At 35.9% G+C, this 24,111-nt stretch overlaps 1 long non-coding RNA gene across 1 annotated transcript; it reads left to right on the top strand.

Annotated features, from left to right (window-relative positions):
* Window positions 1-19,823: 19,823 nt before the first annotated feature.
* On the top strand, window positions 19,824-23,713 carry LOC116653209. Its single transcript, XR_004306715.1, has 3 exons — window positions 19,824-20,508; window positions 22,477-22,606; window positions 23,353-23,713. It is a non-coding gene; the product is annotated as an uncharacterized LOC116653209 (long non-coding RNA).
* Window positions 23,714-24,111: the final 398 nt, after the last annotated feature.

Raw genomic sequence — 24,111 nt, 5'->3', positions numbered from 1 at the left:
CTCAAGTCTACAGCCTGCAGTGTCAGCAAAGTTGAGGTTCAGCTTGAACCTCAGCTCTCTGTGCTTATGTGCAACCAAACGTACATAACCCTCACTTAGATGGTGAAATAATAAGAATCTGCACTCACTGCTGCCATGTTGGCTTTTAGGTTCTAAATATCCAGGAATAAAATGGATTTAGTGAGAAAGGGAAGTGGAGGATGAAGAGGATAAGAATAGGGGTTAAATGTAAGGATTTTGTTACCCAAAGTGAAACACTGTTTTGCTTTGTTTATTAAACCAAACCCTTTCTTATGATGCACTTGTAAATCTCAGGCAGAGCTAAATATACGTCAGATCCAAGCAAAATTGAACTGTCAAAATGATTAATTTTGCTTGGGATATCAAGATACTGTTTTTGTCTAAGGTGCTTAAACTGTGAGCTTAAGTGTTTGACTTTCTTAATGAGCATGAAATTAAACAAAAATATTAGAATTCCCCAGAGAGAAAGTAGAAAAGCACTTTGATATGGCTAAGCATATAATGCTACAGGTTTAGTTTTTATGAAATTTAATAGCATTATTCACATTAAATATCTTCTGATCTCCTGCTTGAGTTGATTTCCGGTACCCAGATCAAGTTGCTGTTGTATGGATTAGTGTGCTGTAAACATAGAGAGAAATATTTCCCGTAAAACAGGTCTTGATTCTATCATCATCATCATAGTATCATAGTCTCATGCGGGTTGGAAGGGACCTTAGAGATCATCGAGTCCAACCCCCAGGGATTTGAGCCTCCTGTTTAGCAGAGCGGCACTTCGACCACTTGCGCCACAGGGGGGATTTGAACCCAGGGCCTCCAGTGTTGCAACGCGGCATTACTACCACTTGCGCCACTGGGGCACACAGAGTTTCTGTTTCCTCTTGGCAGAATACTTCTATCACATTTAATATGGCAAAATTTCTCTTGAAATGGTAGAAAAAATTACAATTGTTTCACAAATTAAGTTGATACTATGGAAGTTGCTAGAAGAGTTCTGTGCTATGAGTGGCAAATGTACCTACAAAAATGGCTTCATGTAAGAAACAGAGATAAAACCTCAGCTGGTGGTGGATACTTTCACTTAAGTGAATGTTGTGATGTCACCTGATCAGTAGCATCCATGGGCTTTGGAAACAACTCTGGGAAACTATTGAACTTACATGTAGTTTCCTCATCTACTGTTTGAATGGAGAGACACATGAGAAAACACTGACACCACAGCCATGGTGGGAAGCAAACACTGTACATGAATTTGATGATAAATCAACAATGCACATACATAAAGTAATGCAGTTAATTGCAGTATATAATGTATTATGGTGTAGATACACCTGTTTGGCTGGAATAACTACTGAGAGCTATCTTAGACCTTAAAAAGCCTAGCAGTTACCAATATGCAGACTATTATTACCATTTTTTTTTTTAATGGGTTTTTTAAATGCTTTTGCTGAAAATAAGAGCTGGACAAATCCTTTTCCAGATAGATATATTTAAATATTAAATATTTAGATTTTAGATATTTTTTTCCTGCTAGATGTGCTTTACTTACTGCTGCTTTTTTTATCTTTTCCATCACTGGGGTTTTCCCAGGACTAACTGTAGAAAAAAACAAATCAGAAAACTTTAATTCTTATCACTCAGGCAGAGTTAGCTAATATTTGTATTCATAGCTATACATCTGGGATTGTGACCTGAGAAATTTGTGAAATGTTACTTTATTTTTTAGAAAGTATACCCTAAAATAACCCCAAACACAAAGCTATTCACTGTTAATATAATTTAGCTTGTTATTCTCTCATAAAATTTGTAAACAACAAATAATTTGCTGATGTTCATTTACTGGGATCAAACGATTTTTCTCTTTCTACTCACCCTGGTTTTAGATTGTAATCCACATAGTCTATACAATTATTCATTTTCTGTCTTTGCTCACATGAAATAAAAAAATAAAGAAAGCTCTCACAATCACCAAGTTTCACCAAATCTTGTGAAAATCCAAAATTTTTCTGCGGTGTCCATTTGAAACCACAAACTAGGACAGCTTTCCACGAAACTGTGTTTCATAATACAAAAACACTTGTGAAGTTCAACAAAGCTTTCAAAGAACCCAGGCTGAGTTTTGAATTTTAGTAAAATTAAAAAACAGATGTTCCATCTGATCTGGAGTTTCTCAGTGGAATCTTTTCCCAGTTCTTATTCAGAGTTAAATGAGACATTTACTAAGACAACGGCATTTTGTGAAGTTACTTTTTCCATTCCTCTTAACAAGGTGCACTTTGAAGATTCAATTTGAGAAAACAATTGATTTTTCTCTACCCTTAAAATGGAGAGAAAATGATAGATATTGTCTGGTCTCATGTAATACCAACCTTATGCAGCTCTGAATGCATTTTGTGCTAGAGGTGGAATAGAAAATTGCTGTGGAGATTAGAGCTGATATCCAGCAATTTACAAGTGCTTTTTTAGCCTCCTATCTAACTCCTGACTGACCACATTACGTTTCACTTTTTACTTTTTTTTTTCTTTTCGTCATGAATTGCGCCTTTGCACTCCTTTCAAATGTATGATTTACAAATTCTGATACTGTACAAAGCTTATGCAAAAAAAAAAAAAAAAAGAAAAAAAAAGTGGCTGCTCGAATGGAACAGATGACGATTTTTACTTAGCTGGCCTGTATTCTTAAAACATTGCTAAGCTCTTATTAGACCAATTATTCACAAACAATGGCTGGCACTACTGACTTGGAGCACCTCCCACACTATAAACTGCTACATGGGGAGTTCCTCTGCATATCCCTAGGGCTGCATTGTGTTAAAGGAAGCACTCAAGAAAATAATTTTCCAAAAGGGTGTATCACATTATGAAGAGCATTTTACTTTTTCTTGAACACTTGTAGAGTGAAATGTGTTGAGAACTGATATATATGTGAGGCACCCTCTATAGAAATACGCAAAGACGTTCCATTGTACAACTTCTTTGAACAAAATTAAACTACAGTGTGTGAAAAGTAAACTTTAGTCTTCCCCAGAATTTGTTAGCTAGTTACCATTGCATGGGCATCTGTATCATATATGTATCCACCAAGACTGCAAATATTTTTTTCACGTGTTGAGTCCTAGGTCAGACAAGATGGTTAGAAGAAAGACACACAACTTACATTTCCTGCCATTCTTGGTGTTACTGATTATTCAGTTTGGTGTGGAATTCAAGTGCAGATTAAGATGTCTGTACTCAAATGTTTAAGTGCCAGATGTCTAAGTTCTTCTATATAGATCTGATCATGCAATCAGCAGTCTAGGGAAAGGTTCAGCTCCTTCCCAGACAAGCTTGTGCTGAATTTCACCTCAGTGACAATATATGGCAGGTCCATATCAATCATTTAAATGGGAACACAGAAAATTCCACAATCAGAGGAATACTGTGCACCTCTGAGTATGATAATGTCTTAAACCATACTTCTGAATGTACAGATTCCCAAAGCATATGCTGCTCAGGTTAAGGAAAATAAAAGCAAGGTGCAAACTGATTTATACTAGGCATGGAAAGGACTTAGAGTGTGCAACTTTGAACTGTTCTACTGATCTGTGACATTTTTGCAACTCAGCAAGTTCTAGATGACTTTGAACATAAATTATGATTTATGTTGCATATATGAGAGATTCGTAAGCACTTACTCATGTGTAACAACTCTAAATTTGTTCACTGGGGAGCCAACATGCTTGTGTTTCTGTCTTTTTCTAATTCTCTCATTGCTCAAAATCAGGTACCGGGATTTCCAATAGGTAATAAGTACTTACTGTTTATAGCCGTTTGTAGATTTAATAGTCCAGATGCCACCATACCCTCTACCAAGCATTTTGTCTTGGATCAAAAGATATTAACCAAATACAGAAAACTACTAAAATAATTGTTGCTATCTGGTTGTTGTTGAATACATATGGCTAGCAGTACAACTCACAGCACAGCTAGCACAGAAAGTGCACCATCATGATAATTTGGCAAGTTTCTTTGAAGTAATTTTATAATCAAGTTGCTCTTTTGTTTGGTGAAAGCTTCTTAGAAGCTTGTCTGTCTGGAGGCATTCCAAACAGCAAAATTAAGGTAAAAGTGGAAAATGTGAAGGTAACAGTGCTTTAGTATTAAAACAAGTTAATCACCATGAGATCAGTTTCTTGACATTAGACATGGCAGGTGTAGACAAACATCAAAAGAACATTCATGAAACATTTAAAATGGAATAGGAAAGCTAATAGTAGAAAGTGAGGGAGGTAGACAAGGAAGCCAAGTCCTCTGAGAGCTCTAGGGAAAGGATAGCTTAACTACTTAAAACTGTGTGCTGGGTAAGAGGTCCTCCAAAACTATTTTGTGATTCTGTGAAGAGTTAAATTTCTGAATGGAATTTAACAAAGAGTTAAAGAGAGAGGAAAAATACCGGCTTGGTTGGAAACAGCAGACCGAAGAACTTACACATGCTTATCGGGTGGCACAAAGCCACTTGATTTCAACCAGGAAAGAGTTTCCTACAAATGAGATTTAAATGACTAAATAAATAAAGAGAATTAAAGGAATATCCGACCTTTGAGAGGGCTAGTGATAGTTCTGAAATGCTGCGCCTTGTCTGATAGCCTTGACAAGAAAAGTTCAGTATATGCAGACTTGAAGTCATTCTTTTAGCCAAGTCCAACTCTGATCCTTCCCATGCAAGAAAAAAAAAATATAAAAAAAAAATCTGCCCTATGAAAAAAGTATGTTGGCAGAAAGATATTTTATGGCATTGCCTAAGTTGAATAGTTATGAAAGGTACACAGAACTCCCATGATCTCATAGTAAAGTAATATATTCCTCATGCTGGGCAGTGGAGTTATGTGAAAAACACCTGCCAGCCAGCCTCAGTCTAACAGCCATTTATGCCAGTGCTTTGCAGGAAAGAAGTTGTTGAAAATAAAAGAAAACAGAAAGCAAAGTATATGAAATTAAGTAATTAAAACTAAATATGAGCAGTTAAAGCTAGAAACTTTTTAAAACAAATCTCTATCAACAGCTAAGCAAGCTCACTTAAATGGCTTTGATCTAAAACCAAATTTTGTCATCTGACCTAAGAGGAAAATAACTACTTGGCAAACCTTTTAAAAATGGATACTTTTGGTAATGTCCTTACAGTTAAAAAAAAAAAAAAAAAAAAAAAAAGGAGGATTTGGTGATATCTGTTGTCCTGCTTTCCTATAAGGTGACTTTTAAGTACTTTGCCTGTTTTTAAAATAAACGTTTTAAAATACAATACTGGATTTCAGCTATAATCAATATACTGACTATGCGACAATTCCCATATTCTGAAAGCACCTTTTTTCACAAATAAATGTTCTTTTTTTTCACAAATAAATGTTTTTTAATTTGTTCATTTGTTGTTGGTTTTTTTCCATATATATATAGAAAGATATAGATATCTGTATGTATATTTATACATATATACGTTTGTCTATAGGGTAAGAAAATGGAAAAACAAATGTTGATTTGGAATATGTAATTTTCTAAAGAATCTTTCTAGTTACACATTACATGGTTTTCTGTTGTGTACCTTCCTAGTTTTATGAATTTTCCTCCTTTTGGTTTGTATTTGGCTAGCTTCTTATAAGCCTACTTTCCTTTAAGTGCTTAGGTATGCCTAAAGATAGGCTTTATAAACAAGTTAAATGCTGAATATAAAGAATTAAGATACAAGAAACAAGTTAAATTTTGGGATCCACGTTGATGGGGGATTCATTTCAGTGATGAGCAACAATACAAACAGGAGCAATGGTCAGAAACAGGAATGGAGGAACTTCCATATTAACACAAAAAAGAACTTTGTCACAGTGGTGAAGCACTGGAATAGGCTGTGTAGAGATATGATATAGGCTCCTTTTCTGGAGATATTCAAAACTGACCTGGATGCTTTCCTATGTGACCTACTTTAGGTAACCTGCTTCAGCAAGGGGTTGGACTAAAGGATGTCCAGACATCCCTTCCAACCTCTGCACTTCTGTGACTCGATGATAACAACATGAAAAGATGACTAACATAGACATCAAGAAAATGTCACTGAAGGTGGAAGATCATATTTTACACACTTACTTTCTTTTAAAAACAGAAAAAAATATTCATAATCATCCTAATGTTACTGTAGAATATGTCTTTGGGGCCTTTATGTTGAGTTTATCCACCTTTTCCTTCAGAAATGCATCTTATATAATTTTAAACCTACAGGTTTAAGCAGGAATTTACCAAAAACCTTTTGAAAGGGATTGGAGTCACAGAGCTGCAGGAAGAGAATTCACTGTTCCTTACCTTACAGTTTAGATTTTGCAATGGTTGCCTAAAACAATACAGATATAAACATAAACTCTTTTTCCTGAATGGATCTGAACTCCCAGGTCATTCAAGAATGGCTCAGGGTCCAGCCAAGTGGAGGTGCGTACCTGCACTCCTCACTTTGTTTAGATAAGAAAATTCTCTTTGGACCAGGAATTTGAAGCCAGGTCACACACTTCCCTGGCAATTTCCCAGCCTGTCAACATCCTCTTACAGACAGCTAACTACTCCATTACCAAATGGACCAGTTCCTAGTGGAGAAGCTGGAGATACAAAAGTTTACCAAAGAGAACAGTCATCCTGGGTGCTTTTTTTCCCCTCAAAACAATGTAATTGTTCTTAAAACATCTTTTAATGCCCCTGTCCATTTACTGAAATCGTTTAATTTTGTGTGAAATAATGAAACATTCTCTGAATCACATAATAGAGAATTAAAGACTTGGCAAGTTGAACGCTTAAGAAATAGGATACCTGGACACTATGCATCACTACTATCAGTAGAAGAGAATAAAGAGATCTTCACTCCAGAATTTTAAGATACTTTAAGGATTTTGTGGAAGTAGGCATATGTTTTTGGAAAAAAATACCAGAGTGTTTATCAAGGTACACTACAAACAAATCAAACCAGAAAAATCTTAGCAACTGTTCAAATTACAAGCCTGTAATACTTTATCATTTACAGATAACCAATATCACAATTGTCTTCTTCAAGATTTCACAATCTGTTCCTGGTGCTGATTGAATCTCATGACTTGGGGAGCGTCCTGGCAGCTTTTCTAGTGGTGTGTTTGCATGAGACCATTGGAGATGCATTGTTACACTGTTTCTGAGGCCAGAGATTGAAAACACACTAAGGAGGTGGCTCTATACAGACTGCTTTGGAGTTTGAGACCAAGTTTTCCCAGGACCCCTTTTTGTTTTGTACTCCCACTTCATATCCCCTCCAAAAACTAGGAAACATAATTATCTACAAAAATAAAGAATGTGCCTGCTTTACAGGTGGTGGATGTGATAAAGGTTGTGACAGGAGCAGCCTCCACTTCCCCAGCACTGAGAAGCACCCCAAAGTCTGTGCTACTACTGAAATGTATTGTACTTGTCTGAAAGTTGTGGCTGGAGTTGGGAAGGGTGATCAGGAGCAGTGAGTAGACTGTGACCAAAGAAGGATAAATGAGGAGTTGCAAAAGTTCCGGCTTTTGTCCAGCATCTCTGAGTACTTCAGTATGTCCAGAACCCAAACCTCTAAAAATGTCAACAGGCCTTCCTGTTTCATTTCACATTTCTCACTCCATTCTGTCTTGAGGTACTGAGATCATCTTCTTTTCATGACTGAAAGCTTTATACTTCCTGTATAAATGAAAGAAGAGCAAATAATAGGAAAAAAAACCTTGTAAAACACAGCTAAGATGTCTGCACTGAACACTGAATTGTCTGCCTTAGGGAACAACACGTATAAAAGCTTCTGAGAGAGGAAAGTCAGATCAAACCACAATTGTTAATATAATGTATGTATATTTTAAGCTTTCTCACATTTCACTTTTAATTATCTGCAAGAAATGGTTCTGCCTTGCCAGATCTTATATGTTACTGTAATTAAACCAAGCTCATACATCTTTCTGCACTTGTAATTGCAATTTACGTGAGGCACTGCTAGAAGATACTTTTCCAGTTTAGAATTTGATTAAATGTATTTGCCTGACAGGTTATAGTTTAACCTAACAATTGCCCTTTTAAAAATCTCTTTGTAACCTTTCACAGTAGAAATCTCTCTTTTTTATCGCTTTTTATAGCTAGTGCCATTTTCATGAGCTGGATGTTACTGTGTAGAATGCTGTACAGATCTTACTTTAGCCAATGGAAATGTGCACACAGTTGCAAGTTCCCATATATTAATAGAATGATCACTTCATTTGAGCTTTCCCAACACTGCCTTTTTCAAACTTGAGTCTGGTAGCAGTCTTGCCTTGCTATTCTTCTGTGTCACCCATTTGGAACTGCTGATACTCAGCTGCATCATTATACACAAACATCCTAATAAGCCACCAGTGCAGACACTTTCAGAGCTCATCATCATGGTCTAATTCACTTTTCTGAATTACTGCAGAGAAAATAATTTCATGCTCAAATCCATGCTGCTGCCTCCACTCTGCTTTGACACTGAAGAAGGTTTTTCAGAGTAATCTCAGTATCTCCATATTGCAATCCAGACATACCTTTATGCATTATTTATTAGCTGAAATTTCTTAGAGAACTGTTTATGAAAAACAGACAAGATCTTCTATGTTCTCTATTGTTGTTCAGTTCTTTTCTTTCACAATATCAGTTTGGATTCACCATTCAAAAGAGATAACCGGGTGTGATTTTAGATCTGAATTCATACAGGTTCAGATTCTGGTCTTGTCTGTGCAAGGAGAAAAAGTTCAGACATAGTCTTCAGACTTGCATCCAGTTCAGACACAAGGAAATTCTATAAACCATTACAGATTTTAGTTGAGCAATGGACATTACCTCTAGTAGTACACACAAATGATGGAGTCACATTGGTGCTGTTTTGTATCACAGAAAATAAAGTAGGGAAACCACAGGAACATAGTAAAAGTGATGAAAACTATCTCAGCCTTCTGTGTCCAGGATTTGGGAGGTGGCAACAGTTCAGTGTTTTCTATTGGTGGGAAATGTTTGGTATGGAGAACAATCTTAGTAAGAAATACACAAAAATACTTAAAAAAAAAAAAATGTAAAAAATAATAATGTTAAAAATGCTAAAATAAATAATGTTTAAAAAATAATAGATAATAAATAATTACAATATGAACAATGAAGTTATATAAAGAGAAGTGGTTATATAATACATGTGAGGGGTTAGTGTTTGCAAAATGATATCCAGTTTGCTTCTTAAAGCATCTGATGAAATGAAGAATGATAACAAAAGAGTGTCACTGATGGAGGGAGGCACATATGCATAGGGTAGAGTTTATCTACCCTTGCTCTAAGTGTAGATGTCAGTCTAAAGAAGTCAGATGAGTAGCCACTGAGTTAATGGAGTGAAGCAGGCACTTCCAGACTGTGATTCTCCTAATCCTTATATCTAGTTTTTAGATGGCATAATGGCTTATCCTCTGGAACTGGCTGAGTTTTTTCCCTTGAACACAGGAGACAATTTAGCTGTCAAAACTTCAAGTAGTAAAAGTGAGTAAGATAAGCTGAGCGAAAAACACTTGCTATTGTGAGGAAAGAAGATTTAAAAATGAATAGCCTGGAGCTTTTCTGGTAATTATTGTAAGGATCTACTTAAGCAGAGCTTAATGACTTCGAGCACATCCCCCGCAGTACACAAGAAAGTGCTCCACAAAAGGGTGCTGTATTATTCCTCTTAGATCTTTATTGCTGCAGAGAAAACTTGCAACAGAGAATCCTTTCCCCATTGAAACTAAATATTTCACAGATTTCAGAGCGGCAGGCAAACTGCTCCTGTAATCAAAAGCTAAATCCTATACCACATAAAAATATAATGGTGACTGTAAGATGCAGATTGCATACACACTAGCAGTTCAAATTAAATAATGGTTTATATGGAAAAGAAAATTAGGAATTTGATGATATTATCACAAATTTAGGGGGCCTCAAGGTATCTACAGAACTGATGTCCTTTGACTGAACAGATTGCAATGTCTCATAAAATTGCAGGAGTCACAGACTACTGACTTTATCTATCTGAAGTCTATTAACTTTAAATGAAAGTCAAGTATACAAGTTCTTTTGAAAATAGCTTGTGTATTATCATAGAATCATAGAATCACCAAGGTTGAAAAAGACCTAAAAGATCATCCAGTTCAACACCTATTACCAATAGCTCCCACAAAACCATTTCTGTCAACACAATGTCCAATCATTCCTTATTGTAATCGTATTCTTATTTTAGGCAGTAAACTACATTTAAATTATAACTTTCAGATGCTCTAATCTAAAAAAAAAGTTATGGTAGACCCCTTTGGATAAGAATATCAGTAAGAATAAGACAAAAAATGAGTTCAGGAAGTGAATCTTTATTTTCTCCTGTTTTGAGTTCCCTTCCTTCCTCCAGCTCAGTGTGACCATTTGTGTTTAGATGGGCGGATCCTGGCACTTGGGTTTTAGTAGTCTGGAGCAGATGGAGAGCTCAAAATCACTTTTTTCCTTCCTTTTTAATTTTAATCTATCATTTTGTTAAGAATTTTTCAGACATTTAAGAGAAGTTAGCCTACCTAATGACAAATATAGAGTGTAGTAATCTTTCTGTAATATCTTAAGATAAAGAAACACACTTACAACTTTACTTAAGCTTTCATGACAATAGGTAGCTAGACAAGGACAGAAGCTCCTTTAATAGCTCTTTGATTACCCAGCACTTTAATAAAGACCTTTTCCACTCAGTTTTACCACATAAGCCTTGTATCTAATATAGAAAAGTGACTAGTCTTTAGCAATTTAAGAAAACATCCCAGTGATTTTTTAGCTATCACAGAGAGAATTCTTTAGTTTTCCTGAATCATTTCAGTGTAATTGCCATGACTATATGAATCTCTTTTCAGTTGTGTTCTAGATAATTTGGCTGTTGCCAGTTTCACTCAATAGAGGTATTTTTTTTCTCTCCAGGAAATACATACTCTTATAGCCCCCAAATGGAAGGTATTGAAGTTGTTCCACACAGTTATCTGTTTTCACCTTTTTCTTTTGTGGAAAATGTTAACACTGGCACCTTTTCATTGAGGAAGTAATTTCACACTAACAAGATTTTCTGTCTTTAATATGTCAATTAATCCCAACAATGATGTAAGCAAAGGTGATTGCAAAGGTATTTCTTTTATCTTTAGTTTTTTGCAACAAATTAATCATCATCATATTATCTCCTATTTTTCTGTACACTTACAGATAAAAGAAATATGATTTTTAGGTGGCCTTTAATACAGTTGGTAGAAATGCTGGTCTTCTGGTGTACTGCAAGGTACATAGAATCATAGAATCATATAATTACCCAGGTTGGAAAGGACTTTGAAGATTATCAAATCCAACCACAGCCTAACCATAGTACCCTAACAACACTGCTAAATCATATAACCTGAGCACCACATCCAAACAGCTCTCAAACACATCCAGGGACAGCGATTCAACCACCTCCCTGAGGAGCCTATTCCAGTACTTAACTACCCTTTCTGTAAAGAAGTGTTTCCTAATATTCAACCTAAACTTGCCCTGGCACAACTTGAGGCCATAAGCATTGAGGCATTCAGCAACTTTAAATGCTCATCTGATAGATTCCCTGTAATGATATTGAATGCCAGACAGCTGCGCTGATTTATATCAGCTGAAGATCAGAGCACGTTTTGCTGTTTAATTCTGAGTAGTACTGCAATAACATTTAATTTAACATTTCTGTTTTCAAAACATAAATGAGCTAATTATACAATTGTAAGTATTGCTCTGCAGTTTTCCAGGGCACACTGTCATACTGACTAGTTGTAGCAGGTACTTGGAGGGAGCACTTTGTGATCTGTGCTTCTCACCTGCTGGTTGCTCTCAGGGGTACAAGCACTGATCTCTCCTGTCAGACCCTGCATTTCTTCATCCCTCCTAGAAGAGCATGTAGAAGAGGAAGAGAAAGGAAGGGGTTATATAGGGGACAAAAAATAGAGAACAGAAAACTTAATGTCATTCAATATTAAAGAAAGAAAACAAATTTTGAGAGAACTTGGTAATTTGAAATTCCAGGCTTTGTGATTTTTCCACTCATCATAGCCCAAGAAGGTTTTCTTTAAGATATTATTGCCTAAATATTTTTAGTAACTTTTCTGAATAATCTTTCTTCCTTTTTCCTTCCCTTTTCAGTTTCTTGTTACTACTAAGTATCCTTACTCATATAAGTATTCTGTATTTCTAAGTGACATATTTGATGCCCATGGTTCTTAAGTGGAAATGTAGAACTAGCCTGGAAACTACTACAGAGATCACACACCACAAAACAATCTGATCTAGGCAAAGGAGTAGAATGGATATTTTAATGTTTTTAATGTTTTCATTATTCTACTATGGTTCACTCTGTCTACTGTCATAATTCTCTGCTATGTTTTTGCTTTCTCTAGTCTTGGGTTGGACAGAGAAAAGAATGCAGAAATTGGATGTTTCCTTTGTGTCATTCTTTAAGATACTTCTAGTTTTCACACGAGGACTGTTAGTCATGAACAACTTTTTATGTGGACCAACATGGGAAACCACGTGTCAATTTTGTACTCATCTCTGTGATATGTGTGCATAAGTATGCTAATTTGGAGACTAGGATTATGAATGGTTTAGAAGCTCAGGAAATCTGAAAATTTAACCTGGTTGCCATGGCTGGGTATACATTATAGTGACACCTGTGAAGGAAGACACTATTGGGTCACATTGTGTAAGGCATGTAGTTCCCTTACTGAATTTGTTCCAGTACCCTTACTGACTTCTGCATACAGCTATGAGAGCTCCTAATTTATTATGTTGGCCCACAGCTTCAGAGGCAGATGCTGGTGCTATGGCAGTAGAGAGTGAATCTTCTGTTACATTTTGTTGTTGTGAAACAGATGGCAATAGAGGAGCAGTCTGACAACATGGAGCCTGACACGGAAGTGCATATGAAACAAAGTTGTGTCATTCTGGTATGAGGAGAAAATGGCACCCACTGAGAACCTGCTCTATCAAGTAGTGCTACTGTGCTCTCTGTAGCTGTAGCTGTTGCAATTTCCATGGAAATAAATAGGAGGCAGTCCTTTCAGAGTAGTCAAGGTATTACCAAAGCAAAGACTGAATAAATGCAACTAAGCTGTTTTTCAGTTTATAGTCATTTCTGAGACAATACTGGCCAGAAATTTTTGCATATAGCAGTACACTTAAGGGTTTCCATATATTTTCTTACCCTATTTATTTCTGTTGCACTGTATAGGAAGAGATGTAATTTCAGCTTTATAATGGAAAGCATGAACCAGGGCTTTCTAATTAAGTATTATAAAACCTTAATAAAATCAATGTGTCACAAGTGTCTTTCTACAGCATGCTACACTTTGCAACCTCCACAATTTCATACAAACTTTGGCTTTGTTAGTGGTTTACAGATTTATTTGTTTTTTAAGCTACCAGCAGATGTTCATTATTCTCTCTAAGTTTATAAAACTCAGAAAGCCGTATGCATTTTCTATAGCGGGCAAAACTCTATGCTATCTATAGCAAGACAAAGAATAAAAAGCTACTGTTACTGAGTGTCCTACTTCTTTTTCTGTGTAGTGGTGTTATTTCTCACAAAGAAAATGTGAAATAATGATCAACTAGAATAACCTATACCCACTCTTGTTTTTTACATAAAGCTGGTGTATCTAGCAGAAACTCAAAGTGTTAGCGTCATGGATGTAGCAAACCGATGAGAATGCTCCCAAAACAGGACAAAGCAATGAACTATATATTACAGACAAAAATTATTCTCTGAATTAATACAGATCTTTTTGGTGTACTAAAAAGTAACAAGGCATTGAAATACAGATTGAGGTGAGAGACGAAAATATGGCCATATAAAAAAAATAAAATAACAGAACATACAAATACAAAGAGGATATTTTTTGCTTTTTATTTTTTTTGTTTTCAAATCATTTCCAGAAAATATCAGAGATTGTGAAATGCAGCTGCATCTGAGCAAACATAACTCAATCCAGTACATTGTGACTTCTTCCTTGTTTTTCACTTTTTCTTGTTTCTTTGAAAATATTCCAGGCTATTGATGTAAAGGAGATATTTGTCAAAATCAAATACCCCTCTACAGCTTGAACTCAGTCAAGTATCTGGCAACGCCCAGTCTTATTTTGTGTCCGTAACCAACCAGATGGAACCCAGCAGATAGGCTGTGCTAGCAGTCTATCATGACATTTTAGTAATCTAGCGAAATAAAGTGTCTCCATTGAATCTTCAAACACATATAAATAGTTTGTGAAATGGAAAGTTTTGCTGAACAATAGCTGTGGAAAATATAAGAGATACCCCAGAATCACAGAAGTTGCATGTATTCTGCAGATATGTGAAGGTGTCTGGATGCAGCTGCATAGTCCCCTGAAACATGAAAGTAGTGCATAAATCATATTTCACTGTGAAGAAATTCTACTTTGGAAGAAAACTCCTTTGCAGATTGCATTCTGAAATCCCTGCCTATCAGGGTGTTTCATCACTTTAATTTTATTAGTTACTTACATTTACTCCCTTATCTTCCTTACTGTAAACTTTTCTAATGTGTTTTTTAGGTTAGGAAGTCTTTCTTTGAAGTTCAAGCATCTCCTAAATAAACAGACAAAGTACTTAAAGATTTCAATGGTCCAAATAATAGATAATTATTAAAACAGATTTATTTTCAAAATGTTTTATTTCTTTGACTGTTTCTCTTCTACTTGACCCAGGTAGAAATTCCTCAAAAAGATGACCTGATTTTTGTATCATGCTCAATAGTGCATTAGGAAGAACCTTTGTTTTTCTAAAATTCAGAGAAATAACAGGAAAATTTGGGAAATGGATTGTGTTTTGGATCAAAGGAGACTATCACAAAACATTTCACAGATCAGAAAACTCAGCCCTGACACTCTTTTCAGAATCATAATATCATGAGCTGGTTTCGGCACATCTAAGGCAGTGAAGATAACTCATTCATAGAAGACTCTCCTTATGCTCAGCAGGGGAAAAGTAGGCACTCCAGAGTGCAACTCATCTGGCCTACTTTTGATGTTTACTTCCACATGGGAAGTAAACATGAGATGACAAATTTGTCAGAAACACTCATGTCTTCCCAATGCCCATACATAATACATGGATAATTAACCCAGTGCTGATGCCTCACCAACTACACTGAGCATCTGCATGTTAGGTGAAGTGACTTTCACACACCATATCTCAAAAGAGAGGTGGGATCTCCACTCCGATTCTTACTGAAAAGGCTTCCTAAAAATTCACGTTTTCTTGCTCTGTTGGCAAATTTTTCAGAGAGACTGCAGCTGTATGCATGCAATATGAGACTGAAAAGTGGAGTGAGGTCCCAGTCATCCTCGCCTTCATCCTTCGGAGTGGTGTTTACACCTGGGCAGAAGAAGATTCACTAGGCAACACCAACCCAAGGACTGTCTAAGTGATGAGTTGACAGTCAGACTAGATGATCTTAGCAGTCTTTTCCATTCTCAGTGATTTCATGTTTTTATGAAGGCAAACTTACAGTTGCACTATGTCCCATTCCACTCTCCAGGGACCAAGTGCTTGCCCCAGAGCATCTCATCCTCAAAAGTGAGTGCACAGAGCCTGTTTCAGCAGTTTGAAGTCAAAATGATATCACAGACTTAAAGGGTCTTCATTCACGTTATAGTGGAATATCTGATGTATGTGTATCAATATTTTTAACAGAATGTTGTTGTTAAAAGTTTGGAAAGCTTACAAATTTGTTACAACATTCATAATGCTGTATCCACATCACATGGATTATTTCCTTTAGGGTTCATAACTGAGACAGTTAGAACTGTTTAAGCTGCCTTATCTCTGCATTTTCATACTTGCAGAAGCCTGGGGGAGTTTGGAAGAGTAACCTTAACCTTGAATTTCCTGGCTGCCTACCATTTGGTCTTCCTCAGATCTGCTGCACAACACACTTTTGTGTCTTCCCTTAGGCTTCTTACAGTCTTCACTTCCTCACTTATGTATTTGCTTGGAAAACTACAAACAGATTTTTAATCTGTCAATGATTTTATCCCTAGAGGAGAGAGAAGCTTTCAGGCAGACTGCAATGTGCAGAATACTGTGTTTCTTCTCACAAGTGATTTGACCAAAGTACCTCAGAATTCAAGCTGTTGTCTTTTACTGCAGTAGCCAATCATTCCTTTAATGTGTTGAAAATCAGCCTTTTTATTCGGATGGCATCAAATCTCTCTTTCTGTAACATAGCAACCCATCCTCCACTTGATTGTATAGGTAGGTGCTGTGTTTCACCTGTGGTAAGCTGTGTTTTTCAGGTACCTGAAGGAGAAACCACCTGGCTGATACTGGCAAGTTCTTTATTTAACCAGTTAGATACTGTGCTATATTTGCAAATAAGGAACCTGTTTTGAGAAGTCTCAAATGGATTCAACCAGCTGGGAAAGAACAAGAACCTGGAGAATGTATCTGACTACATGTACCCAATTTCCATTCTTAAGAGTTTTTGTTACTTACAGAAGACAAAGGAATGAATACTTCCTGGAAGAAATTATTCCTTAAGGCAATAGGGATTTGTTTTGTTGGGTAGTGCAGACATATCTGAGCTTCTGGCCGGAAGTGAGTTAGCAGTTCCCTTGTTCACATGCTATAAATTGTCCCCCAGATTTTCTGTATCTGAACTTTGGTAATTCCTCACCAACTGGCATGAAGACAGGGGTTACCTTTATTTTAGGTGACAGGGAAATGCAATGGTATGTGTTAAATAGCACTCACTGATCTCCTGTTATTGAAATTAGTCATTCATGTCTTCAGCTTAGTAATGAGGCTTGTAGTTGCTTGTGAATCCCAAATCATTCTGTCATACTTTCCTGTCATATGCAACCTGCAGAATAGCATCTGAATGTGAGGACGTCAGTTATTTTCATCTTCTGCACTATCACTTCCAGGCTACATGCAGTAAGAAGAAAGAAAGGATTAAAGAATAAAAGATAAATGAATACTTCAGATAGAGATATAACATCTCAAAAAGCATCTTGTTTCCAAAAAGATACAAAAAATGGTACTCTGTGTTGCTGTGGATATCACCACAGAACTTCTTTTTAAGGTGGGGGAAAATTGTAATTTTCATTAAGAGATTTAGATAACTGTTATTCTCTTTAGGATTTCATGTGAAAAAAATTGTTTTTAAAAATTTATTTATTTGGTAATTCTCATTTCCTTTGCTTTGTGTGTGTGTGAGTGTGTATGTGTCTATTTTATAAACTCTTCATTACATGGACTTTATTCTGGAACTAGTATTACTCTGTGGATATTATCAGCTCAAAAATAACTTGGCCTCAGGAACAGCTGCACTAAAATTACTCATAATTTGAATCTCAGTACTGTAACATATTTAAGCACACGCTTAAATTGAAATGAGGCATGGCAGTACGTGGATGCTAAACTACTTGAAAGGAGCTTGCTGCTAACAGTGTTGAAATAAAGGAAAAGGTCATTGCGCTCTTGCTGAAGGCAGAGTGTTTTATGAAAATAAGAATTTTAAAAGGTTCTTGCAGAATTAAACAGTTCTGTAGTTTCACCATATAGAAGTTTAGTTTGGGGAAAATAAAAACAAAACAAAACAAAACAAAACAAAAAAAACAGATTTATCAACACATATTTATTCATTTCCAGAAGGGCTATTAAAGTGTTGTAACTCAAGAGAAGACACTGAATTTTGCAGGTTTGTACCTAGACCTGTTATGCATTGTTGGGTTATAGCTGAAGACAAGTTAATCTGTCAGATGGTAGCAAGTAGAATATACAAAATAAAATAAACCTGTGGTTAGAGAAAGGAGCAAACACTACAGTTATATTCCTAGGCAAGTTAAATGCCCACATTGTTAGAGCATTTATGCAGCAGGTGCTGAACTCTGAAGAGTAATATTTTTGAGATTAATAAACTCCATTTCTTCTTACAGCTTATTTCAAGAATACATGAGTAAACAATAAAAATAAATCTCTTCAATTTTCCTAGACTGACCTCCATAACAATTAAAGAATATACTCATTAGTAATAGAGTTCTGTTAATTCATCACAAGAATAGCAGCGCTTATTCTCTGAGAAGTACATCCAAGTGTGGCCGCCTTGAATGAAAGAAAATTTGCCTTGTAGACATTGTCAGGCCATTCTCAGACGTTATTTCTTTTGGACTTCTAATCTTCACCCAATGCCTGCTACAAAGAGCAAACAGATATTTTAGATTGAGGCAAAATAAAGTCTAAACTTATATGTAGATCCATGGTAGATGTTTCTCTCCAGAAAACAGTGTTTGTTTTATATGGGAAACAAAATAAATTTAGAAAAAGCCATCACTGGTCACTAGGCAGGGTGTAAATGCATGGCTATCTGCAGCTTCAGGTGCTCTAAACCTGCCAGTTCCAAGATGGGGCAGTTTCTGAGAGGCACACTGTTTTTTTCTGACTGAAGGGCAATGGCACCATGTGGCACAGTTACTGTGCAGGAGTTATGGTGCTAGAGGAGCTACCAGAAAGCTCATTGTTTGGGCAGGCAAGTAGGAGGGTTTATGCTTAGAAAATTTACACTTTCTGTGTACACTTCCACTTACACATTGGAAATGACTAATGGGACTTTCCTCCTGATTTAAATAACCATGATTTTGATTCAGTTGAAAGCTGGAATATTCCCACCCAGAGCACCTGACTGCACAGCAGTCAAAGCACATCTGGACCACGTTCTGCGGTAGTCAGAGGGTCAGGAGCCCACAGTTTAGAAGTCCGGGGCAGGAGCAAAAGTTGTTTGAAATCTGTCACAGGGATTTGTCACTGCCTCCACCTTCAAGCATGCTATAGCAGAAGTCAGTCTTCTGGAGAATGAAGAAAGTCATCTCCCCATTACTAAGCGATTAAAGCATGGTCAGTGTTGATATTTAAACATCTGTGGAATTTTAACAGTAACCTGAAAAAGTCTAAAATCATTACATGTTTCGTCAGTGTTGAAAATTGGTCTAAGTGGTGAGTGGGGACTTTGGCACCTCAGCAGTGGCTGAGCAGCAGATAATGCTGTGGTTTCGCATAATTATTGCAGGATGAGGTTTTAGCTGGTTCTTTCATTATCACTACCACACTGTCTTTGTCTTCTTTTGTAATCACCACAGATTTGAAGCAGAATTGTTTTACATTTATCACAGCATAATGTATTCTAAAGACTGGCTCTGATATTTTTCTTCTGTTTACTGATTCTAATATGCTGCAGTATCCAAAGTCTTCAACTGATTTTTTTTTTTTTACTTTTTTTTTTTTTTTTTTTGCCAGCTCTTGAAAAAATGAAATGATCTCCTGTGACATTCACAGTTATTGTTTTCTCAGAGCTGACTGACTCTCTGAGCAGTGTTTTGCTGATACTATCAATGCTGCTGAGGAAATATAACCTCTGAGGATGCTTCAGAAGTTTGCTCATAGTACTCATAAAAAGGTGATCTGAACTGATTTGTAAAGCAGCAGGAAGAACAGCAGATACAGTTTTTCCAAGAGAACAAGCCAGCCACTTTGACATCTCCTTCAGTGTCTAAATAAGGTGCTACCACAGTTTCTATTGTAATATAATTTTAAATGCATGATTTGTCTCCTGACTGGAAACTATAAAGGAAAAGCATATCCTTTCCAACTTAGTTTTGGAAAGTATCAGCTAGAGCTGTTACTGAGAATTAATATTAATATTAAAAACATAACTTTTCTCTCCATAATGTCCTGCATACTGCCTTAGTCACCAGGGACTTTACCTTTCATTGCTGGAGCTATCTACCCGCAGCAAGAGGCTGATCTCTTCTGACTCTTTAAGTCTACAAGTCTGAGCTCCTCGGGGTTCACACCATTTTACTAATATGGAATGAGGCCTCTTAGTGCTTGAGACCCCTCCTACGTACTTCTAGAACCTTACACCTAGTGCCTTTTCTGTTGCTCAGAGAAGAAAAATAAATGTCCAGTGTTAGCAAGGATGTCTTCTTGGAGAGTTGAATAGGAAGAATTCACTGAGGAACTTGAGAAAATTCCTGATAATTGTCAGACTAAAACTATGTTTGATATTTAGTTTTTAATCCTCCTGACATTACAAAACTGCCAAATGTTTGACTGCTTTGTTTGAAGATGAAAGAAAGCTAACATTTATGTTGCCCATAGTGCTTTCTCAGAACTGATGCTGGCAAAGAAGCAATGAAAGAAATCTGATTTCCAAGATACAGGAAATCAGTACAGATGGTGAACTATTGCCCAGACTGTTATGCAAACCAGTGAAGTTTTGCATAATCAACTGATATGAGACTGAGAGAAACATATCAAAATATGAGACAGGGAAAGGAGGAAGACTACATTTTTGCTGCCTTTTTTCTTCTCTGAAGCTTACTTTATTCTGTGAAGAGTAAGGTATTATATTATTCTATTTCTTGCTTTTTAAAAGAAATTAATGATAAAACTGAAGAACAAATTTAATATAACACATGAAAACTATGAGCAACATTAAATTAATTAATTAATTAATTAAATTAATTAATTAAATTAAATTAATTCTGAGATATCCATTTTTGCATTACCACTTTTCATTTTCTTACCAGTTTTAACAGTATTTTTCTCATGATTCTGTGCAGTACCCAATTATTGCTAGATTTAAGGAAAAACATATTTTAGTGGGAGGGAGATAATACATTAAAAATAATGCTTTCTATCACTGACCACGTTATTTTTTATTTATTTGAGGTATAGTCTAATTCTTGGTGATGTTCCTTAGAGTTTTAGTACACAATAAAAATGAAGGAATTGTACAAAACAGTTTTTCTGAAAACAGGTAATAACTTGTGTGAAAGGGAATCCTACACCAGAATCTTTCAAATTCAATTCAGAAATCAGCAAATGAATGAGAAAATAAAGAAACTGCTCATTCTGGGTGTTAACCAAGTGGCAACTTGATGCTATTTGAACTTAACTAACTGAAGATTTTTTGGTTTCAGTATTCCCTATTATTTCCAGCAGTGATAGTTTGAATGCTACTTAATACCAGATCATTGGAAGTCTTACATAATATTCCATGTCACAACACTTAATTCTTTGTGTCCTGATGCCTGTTAATCTTTTTAACCCTGAGTCAAATGTTCATTTCTTCACTAAGGGGAAGAGCATTTCAGTGATAGGCCAACAGTTCAGCAATAACCTAAATCATTCTAAAGTGAAAATCCCCAGGGCAGAAATGAAAGAAAGCAGTGCAACACAGACAGCTGTGGTAGAGATATGATGCCTGTGGATAATAAATAACATTTCCCTCCTTGCTTCCAAATTTTCATGTTTACCTAACAACTTCAGATGACAAAGCATTAAGATAAGTGAGTCTAAAAATGGATCTGAACTTTCTTGTTTTCATCAGGATGAGCTAAAATTAAGTTGCTTCAAGAAGGATAGTGGTCAAGAGTGATTAATCTAATATTTAACAATCAATGTCAGGGATAAATTCATTATTATTTTTATGATAACATTCAATGTATTAGCAGAATGAGTCTTCTGCAGTGTCTAGTTGCTGAGTCCTTGGAAGATTAGTAGCCCACAGTTGAAGTAGACATTTTAATAGAACATGGTAAACAATTCATATGCTATGCCTTCAGACTGATGCCTCATCTTCCTTTTCTTCCCCTTCTCCAACTCAGTTGAGATATTCATGCTGAGGAATGATTTTGTTGCAACAGATTGTGCTTATGTATCCACAGACATATTTTTTAAGTAGAATTGTACTTACCTGGACATTAAATTTTCCATCCACTGTCGAGATATGCATAGGTCACTTCAAAAGTATTGCCTCCTATTCATTTCCATAGAAATACAGATACAAAAACCACAACAACACTATTTGATATAGCGAATTCTCAGCTACAAAACACTATTTTTTGGCATAGTCACTACCATCAGCTGTGCATCTTTGCCAGTGATGATTTTTACCTGCAATTTCACAACATCATGCTATAATTTTGTTGCTGCCTGAGCATGTGGAAATCAGAAGGGGCCAAATTTGAACTGTACAGTGGATGTGTGTCATGGTTTTATGATTTTTGGTTACTGGTATTTCACATCATAACATCATGTAGTGCGCTGGGAGTTAAAATGTTAATGCTACAGTTCCGGGTACCTGTCTGGAAGAGAAGAAGAACTACATTCCCCAGGGGGCTTTGCAGCCAGAGAGGAGATAGATAGAACTCCTGGCAAGATCACCTGATTGGGCTTTTCTCTTCGTTGCTCTTTTCTTTTGCCTCTCCTGCATTCTCATGCCATACTTAGTAAATTAGTTTGTTTCTTCTCAGATCATTGCTGCTGGTTTTAGTTATTTCTGGGTCCCCTGTTTCCCTTTTCCAGAGGTGTGGATTTTGTGAAATCCCTCCGTCCCACTCGTCATGGAACATGTTCGAATCAGCCCATAAACCACTGACACAGTGGTAGGAGAGTCCAGCCAAGAATGGCAATGTGCTCCATGGTCTTCAAACTGGTAAGGGGGCTGGCATAACTGTGTTGCAAGAGAAAAGCTATCTTCTTCTCTGGTCTTACTCTGGAAGTTTGAGCCTTCAGCTTAGTCAACACTGCAGTGTAGTAGGTAGAGCTGATGGTTTGTTCAGGTTTCAGAAAATTCAGAAGTATCACTCTTTTCCTATTCCAAAAAGAAAATGCACTTCATGCAGCAAAGCCTTGTATATATATGTAATTTAATTTTTTCCCCAGTTAAAAACTTTTCTATTTCTGTGTTCTTCAGCTACAAATATTTCGATTTTAGTGATGATAATGTCAGGAACAGTATTAGCAGATAAATTACAGCTATGACATAAAAAAATGCTTTTAATTAAATTGATTAATGTTAGAAAAGATTTTTATAAAATGAGATCTATTATTCACATATAAGGACATATAAAAACCTGAAAATAGAAGGAGAAATTAAAAAAAAAAACAAAAAACAAAATATAAAATAAATTAAAAAAAATAAAAATGAGTAAAAGTAATTCAAGGAGAACACTGTGAAACAAAAGAAAAGATAAAATCAAATGCTTAATGCACCGAGTTTCAGATAAATTGTTGAACACAGTATAATTAATGAAAGAGGCAGCAAATGATATTCTGGAGCTCTGAAAAGAGAAAATTGCAAAGGGTTACCATGGGATCTTCTTCTTCTTCTTTTTTTTCTTTTTTTAATTTATTTATTTATTTATTTATTTTCCCTCTCTCCTTCCTTTCCGCTAGCAGGGAGATTTGCAAAAAACTACTTTATATATTGGAGTCTCTAGTCACAATGCAACATTTGTTCTGTGGGACTTAGGATTGCTCTCAGATTCTTTTTGCATGTCTCAATCACACTTTCTTCTCTTTGTTGAGGTAAGAAATAAGAGTACATAATATTTACTCTAAGAACAGAGAAAAACTGGACATATGGACCAAAAGGCAGACAGGATGAAAGGCATCAATAAAGTCTAGCTCTCCTGACATATTGGCAAATTCACAGTACAAGGAGAGAGATGCCAGAGAAAGCTAATTGTGTCAGCAGCAACCTGCTACAGCTAAAATAAAATCAACAATATTCTCATTTTATCCTATTGCAAACATGTATATAGTTTACAGAAGTCTTCTGTGCATTGAATATTGCCATTTACACAAATAAACTCATCATTTGCATCTCAGTAGAATACCAAATTGTGGGAATTTTTAAGACACAATCAGAAAATTTTATTTTCTGAACACAGAAGAAAACCATCATTCTTGTTATAGGAAAAGTTGCTTTAAAAAAAAAAAAAAAAAAAAAAAAAGAATCCATACATATTACTACCAGCTTTACCTTTTTCTCTATTGATCTTATAATGTAATTTCCAGATGAATATTTCAGAATATGTCAGAGTTAAATACTGCTTAATCATTCCTGTCAAGAAAAAAGGTGAAAGATCGTGAGAGCAGCAAATTTTTTGCCTTCATTCTGAACTAATTTTTCATGGAACTGGCTTTACTTCCATG

Source organism: Coturnix japonica, chromosome 3 (assembly GCF_001577835.2).
Source record: "Coturnix japonica isolate 7356 chromosome 3, Coturnix japonica 2.1, whole genome shotgun sequence".
Lineage (NCBI taxonomy): Eukaryota > Metazoa > Chordata > Aves > Galliformes > Phasianidae > Coturnix > Coturnix japonica.
This window is presented reverse-complemented; position numbering and strand designations above follow the sequence as displayed.